General features: G+C 40.1%; 1 protein-coding gene across 2 annotated transcripts in view; it reads left to right on the top strand.

Annotated features, from left to right (window-relative positions):
• The first annotated feature begins 2,415 nt into the window (after positions 1–2,415).
• Positions 2,416–20,282, top strand: part of ZRANB1 (zinc finger RANBP2-type containing 1) — a 75,066-nt gene continuing 57,199 nt past the window's right edge. For both annotated transcript variants that reach the window (XM_032607323.1, XM_032607324.1), the window contains exon 1: positions 2,416–2,698. The gene's annotated coding sequence lies outside the window, so the exon portion shown is untranslated. The remainder of the gene's footprint in view (positions 2,699–20,282) is intronic.

Consider the following 20,282-nt stretch of genomic DNA (forward strand, 5'->3'; position numbering starts at 1 on the left):
TCTCTGTGCCAAACAGCACGAATTAGATCCTTCTTTGTGACAGTGCTGTCTGCTGCATTTGCTGACATCCTTTTTATTCAAATGTGGTGCATTGGGAAGGAGATTTGACTGGGGAATCAAGAGCTTTGTGTTCTAATTTTAGACCTAGATGGTCTGGCTTTTGGTAAGTCACTTAAAATCTCTAGGCATTAGTTCACACATCTGCAAACTGCGGGCCTGGGACAATGTCAATATCTGGCTGCACATTACAATCACCTGGGGAGTGTGTTTAAAACCTAGCCAATGCAAACTCTCGTCCTGGGGATGGTTTCAGTAGGTCTGGGTAGGGCCCAGATAGGTATATTTTGAAAAGCTCCTCATGTGTAGCCAGGGCTGAGAACCACTGGCTTGGTAACAAGTGCCTTTTCAGCTTTACCGTAGAGTCACTTTTGGATTTGCTCTTTCTCTCAATTACAAGATGGTTTTCGTTTGAATTTACTCAGCACATTCCACCTCCTATTGTCATTATGGTTATTTTTGTCTCATCTGCTTTCCTATGCTGTAGTTCCCACAAACACAGAATGTCTTACTCACCTCTGTGTGCTTGTTATTCCTTGACACATGGACTTTAAGTTTGCTAAACTTCATGAAGAGTTAACAAGCTTACTTAAACAATATCCCTTTTCCTTAACAAAATGAATTACAACTCAAACTAAACAAAAACACCTGATTCTGTGGTTCTTGGTAACTTGCTGGTGAGCTTCAGGAAGGGCAAGCTGGAGGTTCTCAGAGGCTCTTAAAATATTTTCAAAGTGAAATGTTGGTGGAACCATTCGTTCTTACATAATAACGTGGTTTAATTTTATCTACAATTGTGTTAATTATATGTTTGAGAATGTGTGTTAAGTTTTGTAGGTAAATGACTGTTGCAGTTTAAACTCTGTTGATGAGTCCTTGAGCAAATAATGTTGCTCCGGGAAGGTGGTGGTTATTAAAACTCTCGACATCACAGGAATGGCTGCAAGGGTAAAATATACCACTGATTAGGAAAGAGGTTGTTGATGAGAGGAAGCTATATCAGGTATTTCTCTTCAGTGGCCATAGTGAAGCTATGAGAATACCAGGCATAGTTTTACTATATGAAGTCACCGTCCGAGTTTTAAAAATCCAGTTAAACTCTGAATAATACATTCTTTCTGTTGAAGCTGAGGCGTCTGAAACTTCAGACGCCTCAGTGCTTTTTGACAGTGCTAAGAAGTTTACAACTTTTAAAGACTCTCTGTGTTTTTACAGTCATTCGAATTCTTGAAATAAAATTTGAAGTATGAAAAATGCAAGGCAAAATCTCATTGAGAAAAGCAAAGCTCTCCAGCCTGAAAAATATGACACACTCATGGGGTTTTAGTAATTGGGTAAGTGATTTAGACTACTTGGCTATATTTACATTAAAAAAAGAAATATACTAAACATCACCATATAACATATTCTCTTTGGAACTTTGGCTCATGTAATTCTCCCGGCAGTTCTTTTCCCCCCCATGGCTATAATTTAATCTCTCCCTTACATTTACAATTTACAGTAAAAGCAAACCATTAGAAAATTAGCTTTACCCAATACTAGAGCTAGAAAGTAGTAAAAGAGAGCGAAAAGCAAAGTATCCATGGCTTTTTAAAAAATTAATTTTATTGAGATATAATTGGCATACAACTCTGGCTTTTCATCATGAATATATGCATGTACTTAGGTAATACATACATTATAAATTTACACATTCACAAATATAAATGGATAGCTACCTCGAAGACAGGAATAAAAAAAGACATTGTAAAAAAAAGATATATGAAAATGAAATTGTCTCAACCTAAACATTTATCTTCCCTGGTGTCTCATCAAGAGTTTGAAGCTGTATAAGAAAAAGTGATGCAGAATCTGTCACTAAGTAGTTCACTTGGTGAGACTTGGAGTTGACTTAGAAGTCGGCTGTAGGAGCAACCGAGACCGAGCACTAGGAGCTGGGCAGCCACAAGAACGTCCTCCCGCCCGCCTCGGCTGCGTCCCCGTGCCCCGCGCACGCCGCGCCGTCGCCTCCCGGCGTGCCCCGCACGTCGCCGAAGTCCCGCAGCCCCAGCCAACCGGCCGCCGCACAGGGGGCGGGACCCAGGGGCCGGCACGCGCCGCCGCCTCACAATCGGGGCCCGGCGCCGGCGTGACGTCTCCCTTCCGCGGCCCACCTTCTGCGCCCGGAAAGAGGCGGCCGACCATTGGCTGCGCCGCTGGCGGCCTCGGGGCCAATGACACGGCGACGAGCGGCGGGGTCTGGCCTTGACGTTGTGCTGCTTGCCGTGGGTTTTTTTTGGCTCCGGGGCCCCTCACCGCCGCCATTAGGAGCCCGCTGCTCCCGAGGCCACCCCCCCCTCCTCTCTCCCCCCTCCCCCCCTGTGTCCCCCCGCCTCCGTGCCTGCTCTCCGCCCCTCTGCCCCCGCCTCCGGCAGCGGGAGTCGCGCGCGGGCCCGCGGTGACCATGTCCTGACTGAGGGGAGAGGGCGGAGGCGGCAGCAGCGGGGCGGGCGGCGGCGCGGAGGGAGGCGGAGAGGGGCCGGGCTCGGCTCGTCGCCGCGGGCTGCTCGGGGAGTCGCTGCCGCCGCCGCTGCCGCCGGGCGCCGACCGTCGGACGGGGAGGAGGAGCAGGAGCTGGAGGAAGAGCCACCGCCGCCGCCAGGTAACCGGGCCCCGGGAGGACGCCCCGCTGCAGGCCCCTCGCGGCTCTGCCGCGGCCTGCCCGGGCCCCTCGCTCCCTGATGGCGCCCAGGCCGCTGGGTCTCCCGGGCCGTCCGCCAGCGACCCCCGGGTAGGCGTCGCAGGCGAGGAGAGGGGAGGCGGCAAGGTCTGGCCCCTCCACGCTTCCATCTTGGGCTTTCCCGATGCGGGGACAGGCCCGGGGCTGTGGGAGGGTGGGTCCGCTCGGCTTGTTTACCGACCATGGATCAGCCGCGGCTGGACGCGCCGCCTGCCTTGCCACCTCTCTTCCGCCAGATGACCCCCCTTCCCCCCGACTTCTTTTCCTGCCACCTCCGGGCTGGGGAGTGGGGTTGCGCTCGCGCTCTGCGGTAGGCCCTAAATACTTGGGTCCATCGCCACAAGTTGGTACTGGGCCCCAAACTTCGGTCCCTTGGCCGCTTCCTCTTCGCCTCCCGCGGTGGCCTTCCGTTGTTGCCTTTTCTGTCCTAGAAAGATGGGGGGCGATGGGGGTGGGCTGGGGAGGAGGAGCTGGAACTCGTGGCAAGATCGTCTGGCTCTTTCGCTCGCGATAACGATGGTTCCGTGCAACTCTCTCTTATTTTCTCCGCTGTGGTTTGGTGTGGGTCGTTTCACAGACAAAAGGACTGTAATGAATACTTGGGTTAAGCACAAGGGACCAGCAGTTTAGGTTCAGCCTGGAAGTTTGAACCGGCCCATTATCTTTGAGATAACACTGGTGTTTTGAAACTCTGGCTGAGAATTTGGTATTTCAGTCAATTGATTCCATAACTCCGTAGGCTATGAGGTTAAACGCCGTCCCCTCTATCCAATATTTTGGTCTGTTTGCTCACCGTATGATCTGTTATGTTGTCAATAAATTTAATGTACAGTTGAAGAGAAATCTTTACCTCGTGGAAACGTTATATGAGTGTTTTTTCTAAAGTCTCTTTTTTTAGTTGACTTCTTTATCACTTGTGCGACCTCAAGGGTACCCATGTTTTGATCAAACGTGGATGACTCAGTATTCAAAGTATAAGCCAGGGGAAACCATAAGGAATATTGATCTTGGCTTGTGCCAGGGGTCTTAGGAAAGTCATTAAACTAGGTTTGTGAAAAATTAAGCTGGATCTCTCCTCCTGGTTATTAACATTATTAATTAAATGAGGAAGTTGTAAAGAAATCTAGAATCCTGATTCCCCCTTGATTTCTGGATCTTATGATATGCAGTCACCTGCTTATACTAAAGTTTCATAACATTGTTTTTATAGGCTGTCAGGGGGACTGAGAGGACAGTAATGGCACATTTTAATCTTTGGGGAGGATATTATTTGAATGTCATGAGGGATTTTTATTTCTGTTGATGTTTCAACACCTTTTGTTAATGCTTCAGAACATTGAGACACCCATTTATTTACTCTTGAAATGTGCTTGGGTTAGTATGATGAGCTCATTCATGGTAGCTTATGGCTTTGATCCAGCTCTGTATGCTGATGAGGGTTTGGCATATTGCATTTAAAGTCAGAGGATTAGCATAGTTTTGGAACTCATGATCCAGATGTAGGATATTTGAGGTAAATTGCCTCCTGTGTGTAACTGATACAGTGAGAGCTCTTCAATGTGCTTTATACTTATATCGCTTTTATAGTAGATGGAGGCTTTAAATAAATGGGAGCTGCAAAAGTAGACCACTGTAGCTTTTTATTTAACTTGGTTCAGTGTTATTATTTGAGCATTGCTGCTCACTTCCCTCCTTCCCCAATAATAAGCTTTTGCACCTGGGCTTTGAATACGTTTTCTCCCAGTGATGTGTTTCACCTGGACTATTTGTGCTCCGCTAATGCCTTGGGTAAATAATACCTTGCACATTTTAACACTCACCTTCTCACATCACAACATAAAAAGTTCCGGAACTCTCCTTGTTACATGCAAAGTAAGGTTTAAGCTCCTTGGTGTGGTTTTCAGGTTTCTCTGTAATCTGGCCCTGATCCATTCTTCAGTCTTAACACATTTCTTCCCTTTGTGAATCTTTAGTTCCAGCCAAACTAACTTGTTTGTTGTTCCTGTGAAGTCCCTCCTCTTGGCCTTTCTTTGTGCCTTTCTTTCTGTTTGAAACTCTTTTCTGCTTGTATTCACGGATACTCCCTTTACTCTGGGCCCAGTCTCTTGAGAAGCCTTTTTGACTAGTTCAACCCCAAGGGATCTATTCATACCTCTCCTGTGTGGGACTGTTTTCTTCTTTTTTTTTTTTCTTAGCATATGCTAGCCTGGATTTCAGTTTATCTTTTAATGTCTTTATTCGGCTTCCCAGTTAGATTTTTAAGACCTTTGAGGAGTGGGTATGAATCCTAAACCATGTATCTGTGGAGACCGTATATTAAGTACTGAAAATATGAATACGTTGACAAAGTATTTTGGTTATAGAGTTGTTCTAGAATATGAAGTTTGTACTCCTCTGAGTATTGGAGTTGCTGATTTCAAAGTTGGACTTTGATGGGTTTTTTAAAAAAATTTTATTTTATTTATTTATTTTTGGCTGCGTTGGGTCTTCGTTGCTGCGCCCAGGCTTTCTAGTTGTGGCGAGCGGGGTCTACTCTTTGTTGCGGTGCATGGGCTTCTCATTGTGGTGGCTTCTCTTGTTGCGGAGCACGGGCTATAGGCGTGTGGGCTTCCGTAGTTGTGGCACGCGGGCTTAGTAGTTGCGGCTCGCGGGCTCTAGAGCGCAGGCTCAGTAGTTGTGGCACACGGGCTTAGTTGCTCCGTGGCGTGTGGGATCTTCCCGGACCAGGGCTCGAACGCGTGTCCCCTGCATTGGCAGGCGGATTCTTAACCACTGCACCACCAGGGAAGCCCGGGCTTTGATGATTTAATGAGACAAAATATTTGAAACCATGGCTGTCTCTAAAAAGTTTTTTTTGGCCAGTATGTTTATATCTATTATCAGCATGGTTCTCTTTCTGTAGAGGATGCTCAACATTTTGATAATGGTATAAGTGGTACAGATCTGTAGTTTACTTCAGATTTGAGTTTGGGGCGGTTACTTTGGTTTGAGTTTGGCACCAGTGGCACTGTTGTCGTTCCATATTTGTACATAGGTAACATTTAGCATCATGGGCAGGAGACAGTAATCTGCAGTCTCAGTTTGCATCCTTAACCTCAGATGTTGGCGGCATGTGTCATTGATCATGAGGCAGATGAGACTCAGGAGAATGTGTGATTCACTGCTACCTGTCAACACTGTTGGAAGAAACACAAACAAGCCCATCCATAGTATTTTTGTATCCCAAGGATAATTACGTGTAATTATGTAGCACATGGGTGGTTGCTGATGTAGTTGGAAAACAGGTGTGTACGTTCCTCTTGTGTTGTATGTGTGAGTGAGAGGCCTGATGTTTTATGGATACAGAGTCTCCTAGCAGTAAATCATCTAGATTTATCCACTGCATCTTTGTGGAAACTTGTGTTCTTCCTCCAGTTCATCAAAATATTTTTTTCCCCCTGAAATTGACTGGTTTTTAGAAACTAGTTTACATAAAAACTTTTTTTTAAGCTTCAGAAACCTTTTTAGTATAATTGAAGCTAAAATTAATCTGTTAACTTTCCAGAAATACTAAGCATTTTTACTTAGGCTACTTGCATTTGTAAAAGGGACTTTCACAGAATTACATCAGTAATTTCACCACTTGAGAAATCTGGATCAGTAAGCATTCATTCTTTGCTCTCTGGGAGGGTGGTATTTTGGTTAAGATTAAATTTTTGAAAAGAGTCATTAGTTTGAATTTTAAAGTGGAGGTTGGTCAGGAACATAAAATTTATTTTTCAGGTGCTTAATGAATTGAACTTTTTAGTAATGAAAAAACTAATTTCCTTTATTTATTATTTTTTTTTTGCGGAACGCGGGCCTCTCACTGTTGTGGCCTCACCCCTTGTGGAGCACAGGCTCCGGATGCGCAGGCTCGGGCCCAGCCGCTCTGCGGCATGTGGGATCTTCCCGGACCGGGGCACGAACCCGTGTCCCCTGCATCGGCAGGCGGACTCTCAACCACTGCGCCACCAGGGAAGCCCAATTTCCTTTATTTTTATAGTTTATTTATTGAGGGAAAATTGCCCTACCCCCTCTCAGCCAGCACAACACACTTTTGGCTTTTTTTTTTTTTTTTTTTTTTTTTTGCGGTACACGGCCCTCTCACTGTTGTGGCCTCTCCCCTTGCGGAGCACAGGCTCCGGACGCGCAGGCTCAGTGGCCATGGCTCATGGGCCCAGCCGCTCTGCGGCATGTGGGATCCTCCCAGACCGGGGCACGAACCCATGTCCCCTGCATCGGCAGGCAGACTCTCAACCACTGCGCCACCAGGGAAGCCCCTCACACTTTTGGCTTTTTATTTTGTACAGTTTGGCAAGTCAGATTTTTATGTGGATTGAATTTACATAAATAAAAAATATTCGAGCGGATGAGGCATTGTTGGAAATCAGTTGCATATATCTCCGTCTTTTAAAATTTTTTAAACAATAACAGCTTAATTGAGGTTTAGTTCATCAAACAAAAAATTCACCCTTTTAAAGTATGGAATTCATTGGTTTTTAGTGTATTGATAAAGTTATGTAACCATCACCACTATTCAGAACATGTTCATCACCCCCAAAATAGACCTTGTACCCATTAGCAGTCATTCCCTCTTTGCCCCAGTTCCTGGCAACAAGTAATCTGCTTCTGGCTTTATGGATTTACCTGTTTTGTACATTTCATATAAATGGAATCAAACAATACAGTTGTCCTTTGGTATCTGTGGGGGATTGGTTCCAGGATCCCTCTTGGATCCCCAAATCCAGGGATACTCAATTCCCTCATACAAAATGGCAAAATATTTGCATATAACCTACACACAACCTCCTGTATACTTTAAATCATATCTATATTACTTATAATACCTAATGCAATATAAATGCTATGTAAATAGTTGTCAGTGCGTGAAAATTCAAGTTTTGCTTTTTGGAACTTTCTCTATATGACCTTTGGTATCTGGCTTTGTTCACTTCACTTATCGTTTTCAAGGTTTATCCATCTTGTAGCATGTATCAGTACTTCATTCCTTTTTATGGCTGAATAATATTCCATGTATGGGTACATACCACATTTTGTTTGTATTTTATTCATTGATTGATGGGCATTTGAGTAGTTTCCACTTTTTGGCTTTTTATGAAATATGCTGCTGTGAGCATTTGTGTACAAACTTGTGTGTGGACATAAGTTTTCATTTTTGGGGGGGTATATATTGATACCTAGGATGGAATTGCCGGTTCATATGGTAACTCTGTGTTTAACCTTTGAGCAACTTTGTGACTGTTTTCTAAAGTGGTTGTACCATTTTTGCATTTATACCAGCAATGTATGAGGGTTCCATTTCTCTACATCCTCATCAACACTTGTTATTGTCTGTCTTTTTTATTATAGCTGTCTTAGTGAAGTGGAATATCCTAGTTTTTATTTGCATTCCCTAATGGCTGGTGGTATCGAGCATCTTTTCATGTGCTTACTGGTCATTTGTGTATCTTTAGAGAATGTCTACTCCAATCCTTTGCCCATTTTTCAGTTGGGTTATTTGTCTTTTTATTGTTGAGTTGTGAGAGTTTTTTATATATTCTGGATACAAGTCAGATGACTTGCAAATACTTTCTCCTGTTCTGTAGGTTATCTCTTTATTGATGGTGTACTTTGAAACGCAAAAGATTTTAATTTTGATGTCCAATTTATCTGTTTTCTTTTGTCACTTGTGCTTTTGGTGTCATCTCTAAGAAGCCATTGTGTAATCCAAGGTCAAGAAGATTTGCATTTCTTCTAAGAATTTTACAGTTCTTAGCTCTTACATTTAGGTCTTTGATAATTTTGAGTTAAGTTTTGTATTTAGTATGAGATAGGGATGCAAATTTATTCTTTTGCAGAGGGCTGTCAAGTTGTCCCAGCATCATTGGCTGAAATTCAGTTAGCTTTAGTAACATAATTATTCTCAGCCATCAATTGATTATTGCAAGACAGCATTCCCTGGATGTATGAAGAAATTATCCTTACTTTGCAGATGGAGAAAAGGATTTCTACTGAGTGTTGCTCATTAAGTTGCAGCAGTACGCTTGTGATTGGAATTCTGAAGGCAAGACATCATTTCTGTAATGGTTTTTTTTTTTTTTTTTTTTTTGGCCTCGCCGTGAGGCCTATCATTTCTGTAATTTTTAACAAACCACTTTTAAATCCTTTTCTGGTTGGGGTGGGTAATTAACTTCATTTTTTGGTATTTAATGAAGTTAAAGTTTGTTTTTAAACGGGAACGACAGGAATTTGTAGAACTTTAGACTAATCTTTGTTTGGAATACTATCCTTTGATACCAGGAGAATATTGAATTGCTTTTTATTGTCTAAATGATTAGTGAGCAACTGTTTTACAGCAAACACTGTTTATAGAGACGTAAAAGTGAATTTTTCAGTTGATCATTAGAAAGAAACCTTATTCCACAAAACTAAGTACTATGAAGTGGTAAAGAAGTGACTAAATTAGCACAAGATTAGGTTTGGGTCAAGAAGGGTTTTACAGAAGTGTGAACATTTGAGCTAGTCTTTGAAGAAGGAGTGACAAGTTTCTAGGTATATATAGAACCAGGTAAGAATGGGAGGTGGGAGTGGGAGAACATCGTGTGCAGAAGCAATTGTAAGTGAAGGCATGGAGATATGAAAATTACATGCCACATATAAGGACCAGCAGAGGGTACAGTATGGCTAAAGCATGTGGATGAGGTTGGAATGGTGCTCATAGCGCCTGGATATGAATGCCTTATTCCTTCTCCAGTCCCTGATCCTCTTTTTCCCCTTGAGCTAGTATTGTCAAGGAGCTGGGAAATAGAAAGGAGAAGTGATCCTCTTCAGTGTGGATCATCTTTACAGGTGGGAAGAAGGAAGGGTTCTCTGTCTCCGTGTGTGTGTGTGTGTGTGTGTGTGTGTGTGTGTGTGTGTGTGTGTGTGTGTAGGGGGATTTGTTTGAGGATATTTGTTGTATTAAGCTTAAAATCTGAAGGCCTTGTTTTTATAGAAATTCATTCAAATTAAGTTAATAATTGTTGGGCACCTGCTGTGTGATCTGAGATTGTTGAGGATTTTCAAAAAAGTAGATTACATGAAATACTGTTACAAAGACTACCGAGTTAAAACATTTAGTAACGACTTGTTCAGTGTTAAGCATTTTAGGAAGTAATTGTACTGGATGTTCAGATAACTCTACAAACAAGACAAAGTCTCTGTTACTTGTATTTACATTCTAGTATAGAGAGAGAGCAAACAAGGAAAAACAAAAATAAAAACAAAAAAACAAAAAAACCGAAACCAAACCCAAGTAGTGATAAGTGCTCTGCAGATAATATAATGAAAGTAGGGTAATGTGGTGGAGAATGACATCAGTCTGGTGAGGGAAAATCTTTCTGAGGTGTTATTTAAACCTGGCTTTCGATGACAAGAGCTGACCATGTGAAAATATGGGGAAAGAGAATTCTAGGCAGAGAGATTTCTAATACAAAACTCCTATGGTGAGAATGAGCTTGCTTGTAAAAGGAACAGAACAAAATCCGCTTTTATGTAAAGATTTGCAAGAAAGACTGGGGAATTTTAATTTTATTCTGAGTGGGTTGGGAAGCCATTAGAGGATTTTAAGTCCTTGTGTTGTGACCTGGTTTATGTTTCTAAAGGATCCACCTGGCTTCCATGCGAGGATGATGGATAGAATAGAAGCAGCAAGATTAGTGGGGAGGTTATGTAGTAATCGTGAGAGTTGATGGTGGCTTGGACTAGGGGTATGGTAGGGTAATCTGGAGAAAAATTCAGATTTTGGGATTTGTTTTGGAGGTAGTGTCAGTGTCTTGTTGTAGATAGAGACAGTAACTATATACAGTCAGTCCATCTTGTAACCTAATATTCACATTTCGTTCTAGGGAAATAAGTTTTTGTAACTCTGGAAGGCTGTGGTGCATTTGTCAGAGAAAACAGGAGTCAGAATCTGGGCTTTACTTCCTAAAGCTTTGTAAGTGTGGACAAGTCATTTCACCTTTCCTGAAGCCACAGATTCCTTGTCATTAAAATGAAGATACTTGTACCTCAGAAGGATCCTGGGGTACCTTACAGGAAATTACCTGAGGGTTCCGAAGATGAAGTGAAATAATAGAAGTTTTCTGTGACCTGAAGCTTCATATAAAATTTAAGGTGGTGTTATTTCACGCTGACATTTGTTCATAATATTAATTATTGGATGTGGATCTTGACATTGGTGTTAGCCCTCGTGTAAGGACAGGTAAGGCATTACCATAATTTTTTCAGATGAAGAGGCTTGGATCTTAAGGGTTTGGCTAATATCCCTGACTTAGAGGTGGAGAGGGACATGAACTCACATCTAAAAAGTGCAGTACATTTTTCTCTATATAAAATAACAAGAGATGGAACTGATCTTCCCACAGTAAAATAAAGTAGATTTCCCCTTAATAATGCTTTGGTGAAAGGCAGTAAATCGCTGAAGGGAAATATTGTAGGATATTCTTGACACACACGTGTGTTTGTGTTTGGAAGGTTCTTTTATGTCCTGTTTAGGATTTTTCACCTTAGTGTTAGGGTGTTGAAATTTTTAAAGCTGCTGAATAACAACACCAGACTTTTTTTTTTGGGGGGGGGACAGATTACTCTGGCAGAGATGTGGAGTATGAAGGTTGGAAGACCAGTTAGAATAATAAATAAAATATTTGAGAGAAATGATGAACTAGGGCTTGGTTGTAGGGGTAGAAAAAACAGACAATTCTTTAGAAATTTTTAGATATAGGAGGCCACATTTACTCTCATATAAAAGGACTGTTGTGTACCTATTTCTTGGTTTTTGTCAGAATAACAATGATGTATGTGAAAGTATTTTGTAAATTATAAGGTTTATTGTGTGATGTGGACATATATAAGTACAAATGTATTTTTCTCCCAGAACTGTTTGAAAGTAAATTGCAGACTTGATACCCCTTAATCTCTAAATATTTCAGTGTGTATTTCCTAAAAACAAGGTCTTTCTCTTATGTAACCACAATAGAGTTATCAAACTCTGGAAATTAACATTGCATGATTAATTCTTATAAGAATAAGATTCTATAAATCTTATTTAAATTTTGTCAGTTCCATTAATATTCTTTATAAAGACAAAAGAAAATCTCAGATCATGAGTTGCAGTCTATTGCCATGTTTTTTATAGGTTCCTCTAACTGGAACAAAAAAGTCCTTGTTTTTCATGATATTGATGTTTTTGAAGAATATAGGACTAGTAATTTTGTAGAAGGTCTCTTAATATTGGCATTTCTGATATTTTTGCATAATCAGAGTCAGAGTATGTACTTTTTAGCAAGAATGCCACAGAGGTGATGTTTTGTTCTTAGTACAACATATCAAGAGGCAAACGATGTCATTACTGGTGTGGTTAACTTTGATTACTTGGTTAAGGTGTCTACCAGGTTTTGTAACATACCAGTTATTGTTGGGAGATACTTGGAGACTATTTAAATATCCTGTTAATTCTCAAATTTTCACCCACGAGTTTTAACATTCAGTGATGATTTTCTGAATCTGTTGTAGAGATTGCCTAATGGTGAATTTCTAATCCAGTTATTCATTTTGCATTTATTAGTTTGATTTCTGTTGTAAGGAAGAACTTTCTCCTCCATTATTTATCTGTTAGTTTGTGTGTAGAGTTTTGTATATTTGTCTTAGTCAGTGCTTTAAAAATCCTTTACTGTTGTTATTTATGTGGATGCTTGAGTTGATCCAGATTTGGCCAGTGTGAGCCCTTCATGCTAATTTCTCTCTCTTTTTTTTTTTGCCGTACGCCGGCCTCTCACTGTTGCGGCCTCTCCCGTTGCGGAGCACAGGCTCCGGACGCGCAGGCTCAGCGGCCATGGCTCACGGGCCCAGCTGCTCCGTGGCATGTGGGATCCTCCCGGACCAGGGCATGAACCCGTTTCCCCTGCATCGGCAGGCAGACTCTCAACCACTGTGCCACCAGCGAAGCCCTCTATGTCTTTTTTTAATTAAAAATTTTAGGTGTGAACATATTTCAGATTTTATTTTAATTTTTTAGAGCAGTTTTAGGTTCACACCAAAAGTTCTTGTGTCCTTTTTTTAAAACTTCCCATCATTCTTTGAGAACTGATTTTTTCAAAAAAATGTTTCCTGGATATAGTGACTAAAAACATTGTTAAGAAGTAGATTTTTAAAAATAATCTTTAGTTTTTAGAGCAGTTTAGGTTCACAGCAAAATTGAGCAGAAAGTACAGAGAGTTCTTATACCCCCCCTCCCCCCACACACATGCATAACGTCTCCCACTGTCAGCATCCTGCAACTGAGTGGTACATTTGTTACGTTGATGAATCTACCATGACACATAATTATCAACCAGAGTCCATAGTTTACATTAAGGTTCGCTCTTGGTATGTACACTTTATGGGTTTTGACAAATGTAGGATGACACGTATCTACCATTATAGTATCATACAGAATAGTTTCACTGCCCTAAAAATCCTCTGTGTTCTGTTTATTCATCCCTCCCCCTCGCCATCCCCTGGCAACCACTGATCTTTGTCTCCATAGTTTTGCCTTTTCCAGAATGTTATATAGTTGGAATCAAACAGTATATAGCCATTTCAGATGGGCTTCTTTCACTTAGTAATATGCATTTAAGGTTCCTCCATGTCTCTTCATGGCTTGCTGGCTCGTTTCTCTTTAGTGCTGAATAATATTTCCTTGTCTGGATGTACCACAGTTTATTTATCCATTCACTTATACTGAACTTTGGTTGCTTGCAAGTTTTGGTAGTTGTGAATGAAGCTGCATCCATGTGCAGGTTTTTGTGTGGACATAAAGTTTCAACTCCTTTGAGTAAATACAAGATGCACAATTGCTAGGACATATGGTAAGAGTATGTTTAGTTTTGTAAGAAACTGCCAAACTCTCTTCCTAACTTGGCTATACCACTTTGCATTCCTATCAGCAATGAATGAGAGGTCTTGTTGATCTATATCGTCAGCATTTGGTGTTGTCAGTGTTCTGGATTTCGGCCTATCTAATTGGTGTAAAGTGGTATCTCATTGCTGTTTTAATTTGCAGTTCTCTAATGAGGTATTGTTTGCCATCTGTATACCTTCCCGTGAAGTGTCTGTTCAGGTCTCTGCCCATGTTTTAATTAGGTTGTTTATTTTTTTTTTATTGAGTTTCAAGAGTTCTTTGTATAGTTTGGATAACAGTCCTTTATCAGATATGTGTTTTGCAAATATTTTCTCCTATTTTTTTGGCTTATCTTGTCATTCTCTTGACAATGTCTTTTGTAGAACAGAATTTTCAAATTTTAACAAATCTAGTTTCTCAAGTATATTTTTCATGGATTGTGTCTTTGGTGTTTTATCTAAAAAGTCATTGACATAGTCAAGGTCATCTAGATTTCCTCTTAGGTTACCTTCATAACAGGAATTTTATAATTCTGCATTTTACATTTAGGTCTGTGATCCATTTTGAGTTAATTTTTGTGAAGGGTATGAGGTCTGTGTCTAAGTCTTTTTTTTTTTTTTTGCGTGTGGATGTCCAGTGCTTTCAGCACCATTTTTTGAAAAGACTTTCTTTTTTCCATTGTATTGCCTTTACTTCTTTGTCAAATATCAGTTGACTCTATATATGTGGGTGTATTTCTGAGCTCTCTGTTCTATTCCATTGATCTGTTTGTCCATTCTTTCACCAGTGTTTTGATTACTGTAGTTGTATAGTAAGTGTAGAAGTCAGGGTAGTTAGTCCCCTGACTTTTTTTTTTCCTTCGGTACTGTGTTGGTTATTCTTACTGTTTGGTTATTCTGGATATTATGCTTCTCCATATAAACTTGAGAATCAATTTGTCAGTACCCACAAACTTGCTGGAATTTTGATTGGGGTCGCATTGAATCTTTTGATCAAGCTGGGGAGAACTGAGATTTTGACAATATTGAGTCTTCTTATCCATGAACGTGAAGTATCTCTCCATTTATTTAGTTCTCGGATTTCTTTCATCAGAGTTTTGTAGTTTTCCTGATATAGATCTTGTACATATTTTGTTAGATTTATACTTACGTAATTCAGTTTTGGGAGTGCTAATGTAAATGGCGATGTGTTTTAAATTTCAAATTCCATTTGTTCATTGCTGGTATATAGGAAAGCAATTTACTTATTTAACCTGTATCCTGCAATCTTGTTATAATTCTGTATTAGCTGCAGGAGTTTTGTCGATTCTTTTGGATTTTCTTCACAGACAGTCACGTCATCTGCAAATAAAAACAATTTTATTTCTTACTTTCCAATCTGTATTTTTATTTCCTTTTCTTGTTTTACAGTATTAGCAGGAATTTCCAGTTTAACACTGAAAAGGAGTAGTGAGAGGGGACGTCCTTGCCTTATTACTGATATCAGCTGGAAAGTTTCTAGTTTCTCACCATTAAGTTAGGTGTAGGTTTTTTTTTTTTTTTCCTTTCTCTTGGTACGCGGGCCTCTCACTGTTGTGGCCCCTCCCGCTGCGGAGCACAGGCTCCGGACGGGCAGGCTCAGTGGCCATGGCCCACAGGCCCAGCCGCTCCGCGGCACGCCGGATCCTCCCGGACCGGGGCACGAACCCGCGTCCCCTGCATCGGCAGGCGGACTCTCAACCACTGCGCCACCAGGGAAGCCCTAGTCCTTTTCTTGTACATTGTTCTGTATCCACATTCTCTGCAACGGATTGGATCCCTTGATTTTATTTCATTTTCTTTGTGACATTTTCCACAGATATATATCATTGGCTGCTGCTTTGGGTGTTGAACGTCCTTCTGGGTGTCCATTGTTTCCACGTAACACAGAGAAACTTGCCTGCTTTTCCGAACAGGTTCCGCCTCGCCGCTGTAGTTTCAGCAGTCATAAAATTATTCTGTAAAATTGCTATAAAAGTTTGTAAATGCTTACTCTCAGTTTCTCTACAGACTAGTAAACAGTTTGTACAATATCGCAGGGCCCTGGACCAAGTTTTGAGTAGCACTGTTAACAATATACAGCATACTGCTTCTTGCTCCTTTTCTAATCTTAGCAATCTAAGCCTTAATTCTTAGTCTATAATAGCATTTGTTACCTTCTTGATAGATTTTTAAAACTTTTCATTATGAAAAATTCCAAACATATATACATATAGAGAGACTAGGAGAATGAATTCTCATGTATCCATCACCCAGTTAATAACATATGGCCAGTCTTGTTTCATTTATATTCTTCTTGCTTCTTCCCAGTGGATTATTTTAAAGCAAATTCAAGCCATTTTATAACATTGTAAATAATTCAGTATGTGTCTCTTAAGGGAAAAGTACTCTTTTAGAAAAATAGGTACCATACTGTTAATCACACTTTAACATTTAAACAACTTCTTAATATCAAATCAGTGTTCAAATTAATTTTTTTTTTTTTTTTAAACATCTTTATTGGGGTATAATTGCTTTACAATGGTGTGTTAGTTTCTGCTTTACAACAAAGTGAATCAGCTATACATATACATATGTTCCCATATGTCTTCCCTCTTGCGTCTCCCTCCCTCCCACTCTCCCCATCCCACCCTTCCAGGCTGTCACAAAGCACCGAGCTAATATCCCTGTGCCTTGCGGCTGCTTCCCCCCAGCTATCTACCTTACTACGTTTGTTAGTGTGTATATGTCCATGACTCTCTCTCGCCCTGTCAAAACTCACCCTTCCCCCTCCCCATATGCTTAAGTCCGTTCTCCAGTAGGTCTGCCTCTTTATTCCTATCTTACCCCTAGGTTCTTCATGACATTTTTTTCCCTTAAATTCCATATATATGTGTTAGCATACGGTATTTGTCTTTTTCTTTCTGACTTACTTCACTCTGTATGACAGATTCTAGGTCTATCCATCTCATTACAAATAGCTCAATTTCATTTCTTTTTAAGGCTGAGTAATATTCCATTGTGTATATGTGCCACATCTTCTTTATCCATTCATCCGATGATGGGCGCTTAGGTTGTTTCCATGTCCTGGCTATTGTAAATAGAGCTGCAATGAACATTTTGGTACATGACTCTCTTTGAATTTTGGTTTTCTCAGGGTATATGCCAAGTAGTGGGATTGCTGGGTCATATGGTAATTCTATTTGTAGTTTTTTAAGGAACCTCCATACTGTTCTCCACAGTGGCTGAACCAATTCACATTCCCACCAGCAGTGCAAGAGTGTCCCCTTTTCTCCACACCCTCTCCAGCATTTATTGTTTCTTGATTTTTTGATGATGGCCATTCTGACTGGTGTGAGATGATATCTCATTGTAGTTTTGATTTGCATTTCTCTAATGATTAATGATGTTGAGCATTCTTTCATGTGTTTGTTGGCATTCTGTATATCTTCTTTGGAGAAATGTCTATTTAGGTCTTCTGCCCATTTTTGGATGGGGTTGTTTGTTTTTTTGTTATTGAGCTGCATGAGCTGCTTGTAAATTTTGGAGATTAATCCTTTGTCAGTTGCTTCATTTGCAAATGTTTTCTCCCATTCTGAGGGTTGTCTTTTGGTCTTGGTTATGGTTTCCTTTGCTGTGCAAAAGCTTTGAAGTTTCATTAGGTCCCATTTGTTTATTTTTGTTTTTATTTCCATTACTCTAGGAGGTGGGTCAGAAAGGATCTTGCTGTGATTTATGTCATAGAGTGTTCTTCCTATGTTTTCTTCTAAGAGTTTGATAGTTTCTGGCCTTACATTTAGGTCTTTAATCCATTTTGAGCTTATTTTTGTGTATGGTGTTAGGGAGTGATCTAATCTCATACTTTTACATGTACCTGTCCAGTTTTCCCAGCACCATTTATTGAAGAGGCTGTCCTTTCTCCACTGTACATTCCTGCCTCCTTTATCAAAGATAAGGTGTCCATATGTGCGTGGGTTTATCTCTGGGCTTTCTATCCTGTTCCACTGATCTGTCTTTCTGTTTTTGTGCCAGTACCATACTGTCTTGATTACTGTTGCTTTGTAATATAGTCTGAAGTCAGGGAGCCTTATTCCTCCAGCTCCTTTTTTCGTTCTAAAGATTGCTTTGGCTATTCGGGGTCTTTTGTGTTTCCATACAAATTGCGAAATTTTTTGTTCTAGTTCTGTGAAAAATGCCAGTGGTAGTTTGATAGGGATTGCATTGAATCTGTAGATTGCTTTGGGTAGTAGAGTCATTTTCACAATGTTGATTCTTCCCATCCAAGAACATGGTATATCTCTCCATCTATTTGTATCATCTTTAATTTCTTTCATCAGTGTCTTATAATTTTCTGCATACAGGTCTTTCGTATCCTTAGGTATGTTTATTCCTAGATATTTTATTCTTTTTGTTGCAATGGTAAATGGGAGTGTTTTCTTGATTTCACTTTCAGATTTTTCATCATTAGTATATAGGAATGCCAGAGATTTCTGTGCATTAATTTTGTATCCTGCTACTTTACCAAATTCATTGATTAGCTCTAGTAGTTTTCTGGTAGCATCTTTAGGATTCTCTATGTATAGTATCATGTCATCTGCAAACAGTGACAGCTTTACTTCTTCTTTTCCGATTTGGATTCCTTTTATTTCCTTTTCTTCTCTGATTGCTGTGGCTAAAACTTCCAAAACTATGTTGAATAAGAGTGGTGAGAGTGGGCAACCTTGTCTTGTTCCTGATCTTAGTGGAAATGCTTTCAGTTTTTCACCATTGAGGATGATGTTTGCTGTGGGCTTGTCATATATGGCTTTTATTATGTTTAGGAAAGTTCCCTCTATGCCTACTTTCTGGAGGGTTTTTATCATAAATGGGTGTTGAATTTTGTCGAAAGCTTTCTCTGCATCTATTGAGATGATCATATGGTTTTTCTCCTTCAATTTGTTAATATAGTTTATCACATTGATAGATTTGCGTATATTGAAGAATCCTTGCATTCCTGGAATAAACCCCACTTGATCATGGTGTATGATCCTTTTAATGTGCTGTTGGATTCTGTTTGCTAGTATTTTGTTGAGGATTTTTGCATCTATGTTCATCAGTGATATTGGCCTGTAGTTTTCTTTCTTTGTGACATCCTTGTCTGGTTTTGGTATCAAGGTGATGGTGGCTTCGTAGAAGGAATTTGGGAGTGTTCCTCCCTCTGCTATATTTTGGAAGAGTTTGAGAAGGATAGGTGTTAGCTCTTCTCTAAACGTTTGATAGAATTCACCTGTGAAGCCATCTGGTCCTGGGCTTTTGTTTGTTGGAAGGTTTTTAATCACAGTTTCAATTTCAGTGCTTGTGATTGGTCTGTTCATATTTTCTATTTCTTCCTGATTCAGTCTTGGCAGGTTGTGCATTTCTAAGAATTTGTCCATTTCTTCCAGATTGTCCATTTTATTGGCATAGAGTTGCTTGTAGTAATCTCTCATGGTTTTTTTTATTTCTGCAGTGTCAGTTGTTACTTCTCCTTTTTCATTTCTAATTCTATTGATTTGAGTCTTCTCCCTTTTTTTCTTGATGAGTCTGGCTAGTGGTTTATCTATTTTGTTTATCTTCTCAAAGAACCAGCTTTTAGTTTTATTGATCTTTGCTATTGTTTCCTTCATTTCTTTTTCATTTATTTCTGATCTGATTTTTATGTTTTCTTTCCTTCTGCTAGCTTTGGGGTTTTTTTGTTCTTCTTTCTCTAATTGCTTGAGGTGCAAGGTTAGGTTGTTTATTCGAGATGTTTCCTGCTTCTTAAGGTGGGCTTGTATTGCTATAAACTTCCCCCTTAGAACTGCTTTTGCTGCATCCCATAGGTTTTGGGTCGTTGTGTCTCCATTGTCATTTGTTTCTAGGTATTTTTTTATTTCCTCTTTGATTTCTTCAGTGATCACTTCATTATTAAGTAGTGTATTGTTTAGCCTCCATGTGTTTGTATTTTTTACAGATCTTTTCCTGTAATTGATATCTAGTCTCATGGCGTTGTGGTCGGAAAAGATACTTGATACAATTTCAGTTTTCTTAAATTTACCAAGGCTTGATTTGTGACCCAAGATATGATCTATCCTGGAGAATGTTCCATGAGCACTTGAGAAAAATGTGTATTCTGTTGTTTTTGGATGGAGTGTCCTATAAACATCAACTAAGTCCATCTTGTTTAATGTATCATTTAAAGCTTGTGTTTCCTTATTTATTTTCATTTTGGATGATCTGTCCATGGGTGAAAGTGGGGTGTTAAAGTCCCCTACTATGAATGTGTTACTGTTGATCTCCCCTTTTATGGTTGTTAGTATTTGCCTTATGTATTGAGGTGCTCCTATGTTGGGTGCATAAATATTTACAATTGTTATATCTTCTTCTTGGATCGATCCCTTGATCATTATGTAGTGTCCTTCTTTGTCCCTTTTAATAGTCCTTATTTTAAAGTCTATTTTGTCTGATATGAGAATTGCTACTCCAGCTTTCTTTTGGTTTCCATTTGCATGGAATATCTTTTTCCATCCCCTTACTTTCAGTCTGTATGTGTCTCTAGTTCTGAAGTGGGTCT

This window comes from Phocoena sinus, chromosome 16 (assembly GCF_008692025.1).
Source record: "Phocoena sinus isolate mPhoSin1 chromosome 16, mPhoSin1.pri, whole genome shotgun sequence".
In the NCBI taxonomy this organism is placed as follows: domain Eukaryota; kingdom Metazoa; phylum Chordata; class Mammalia; order Artiodactyla; family Phocoenidae; genus Phocoena; species Phocoena sinus.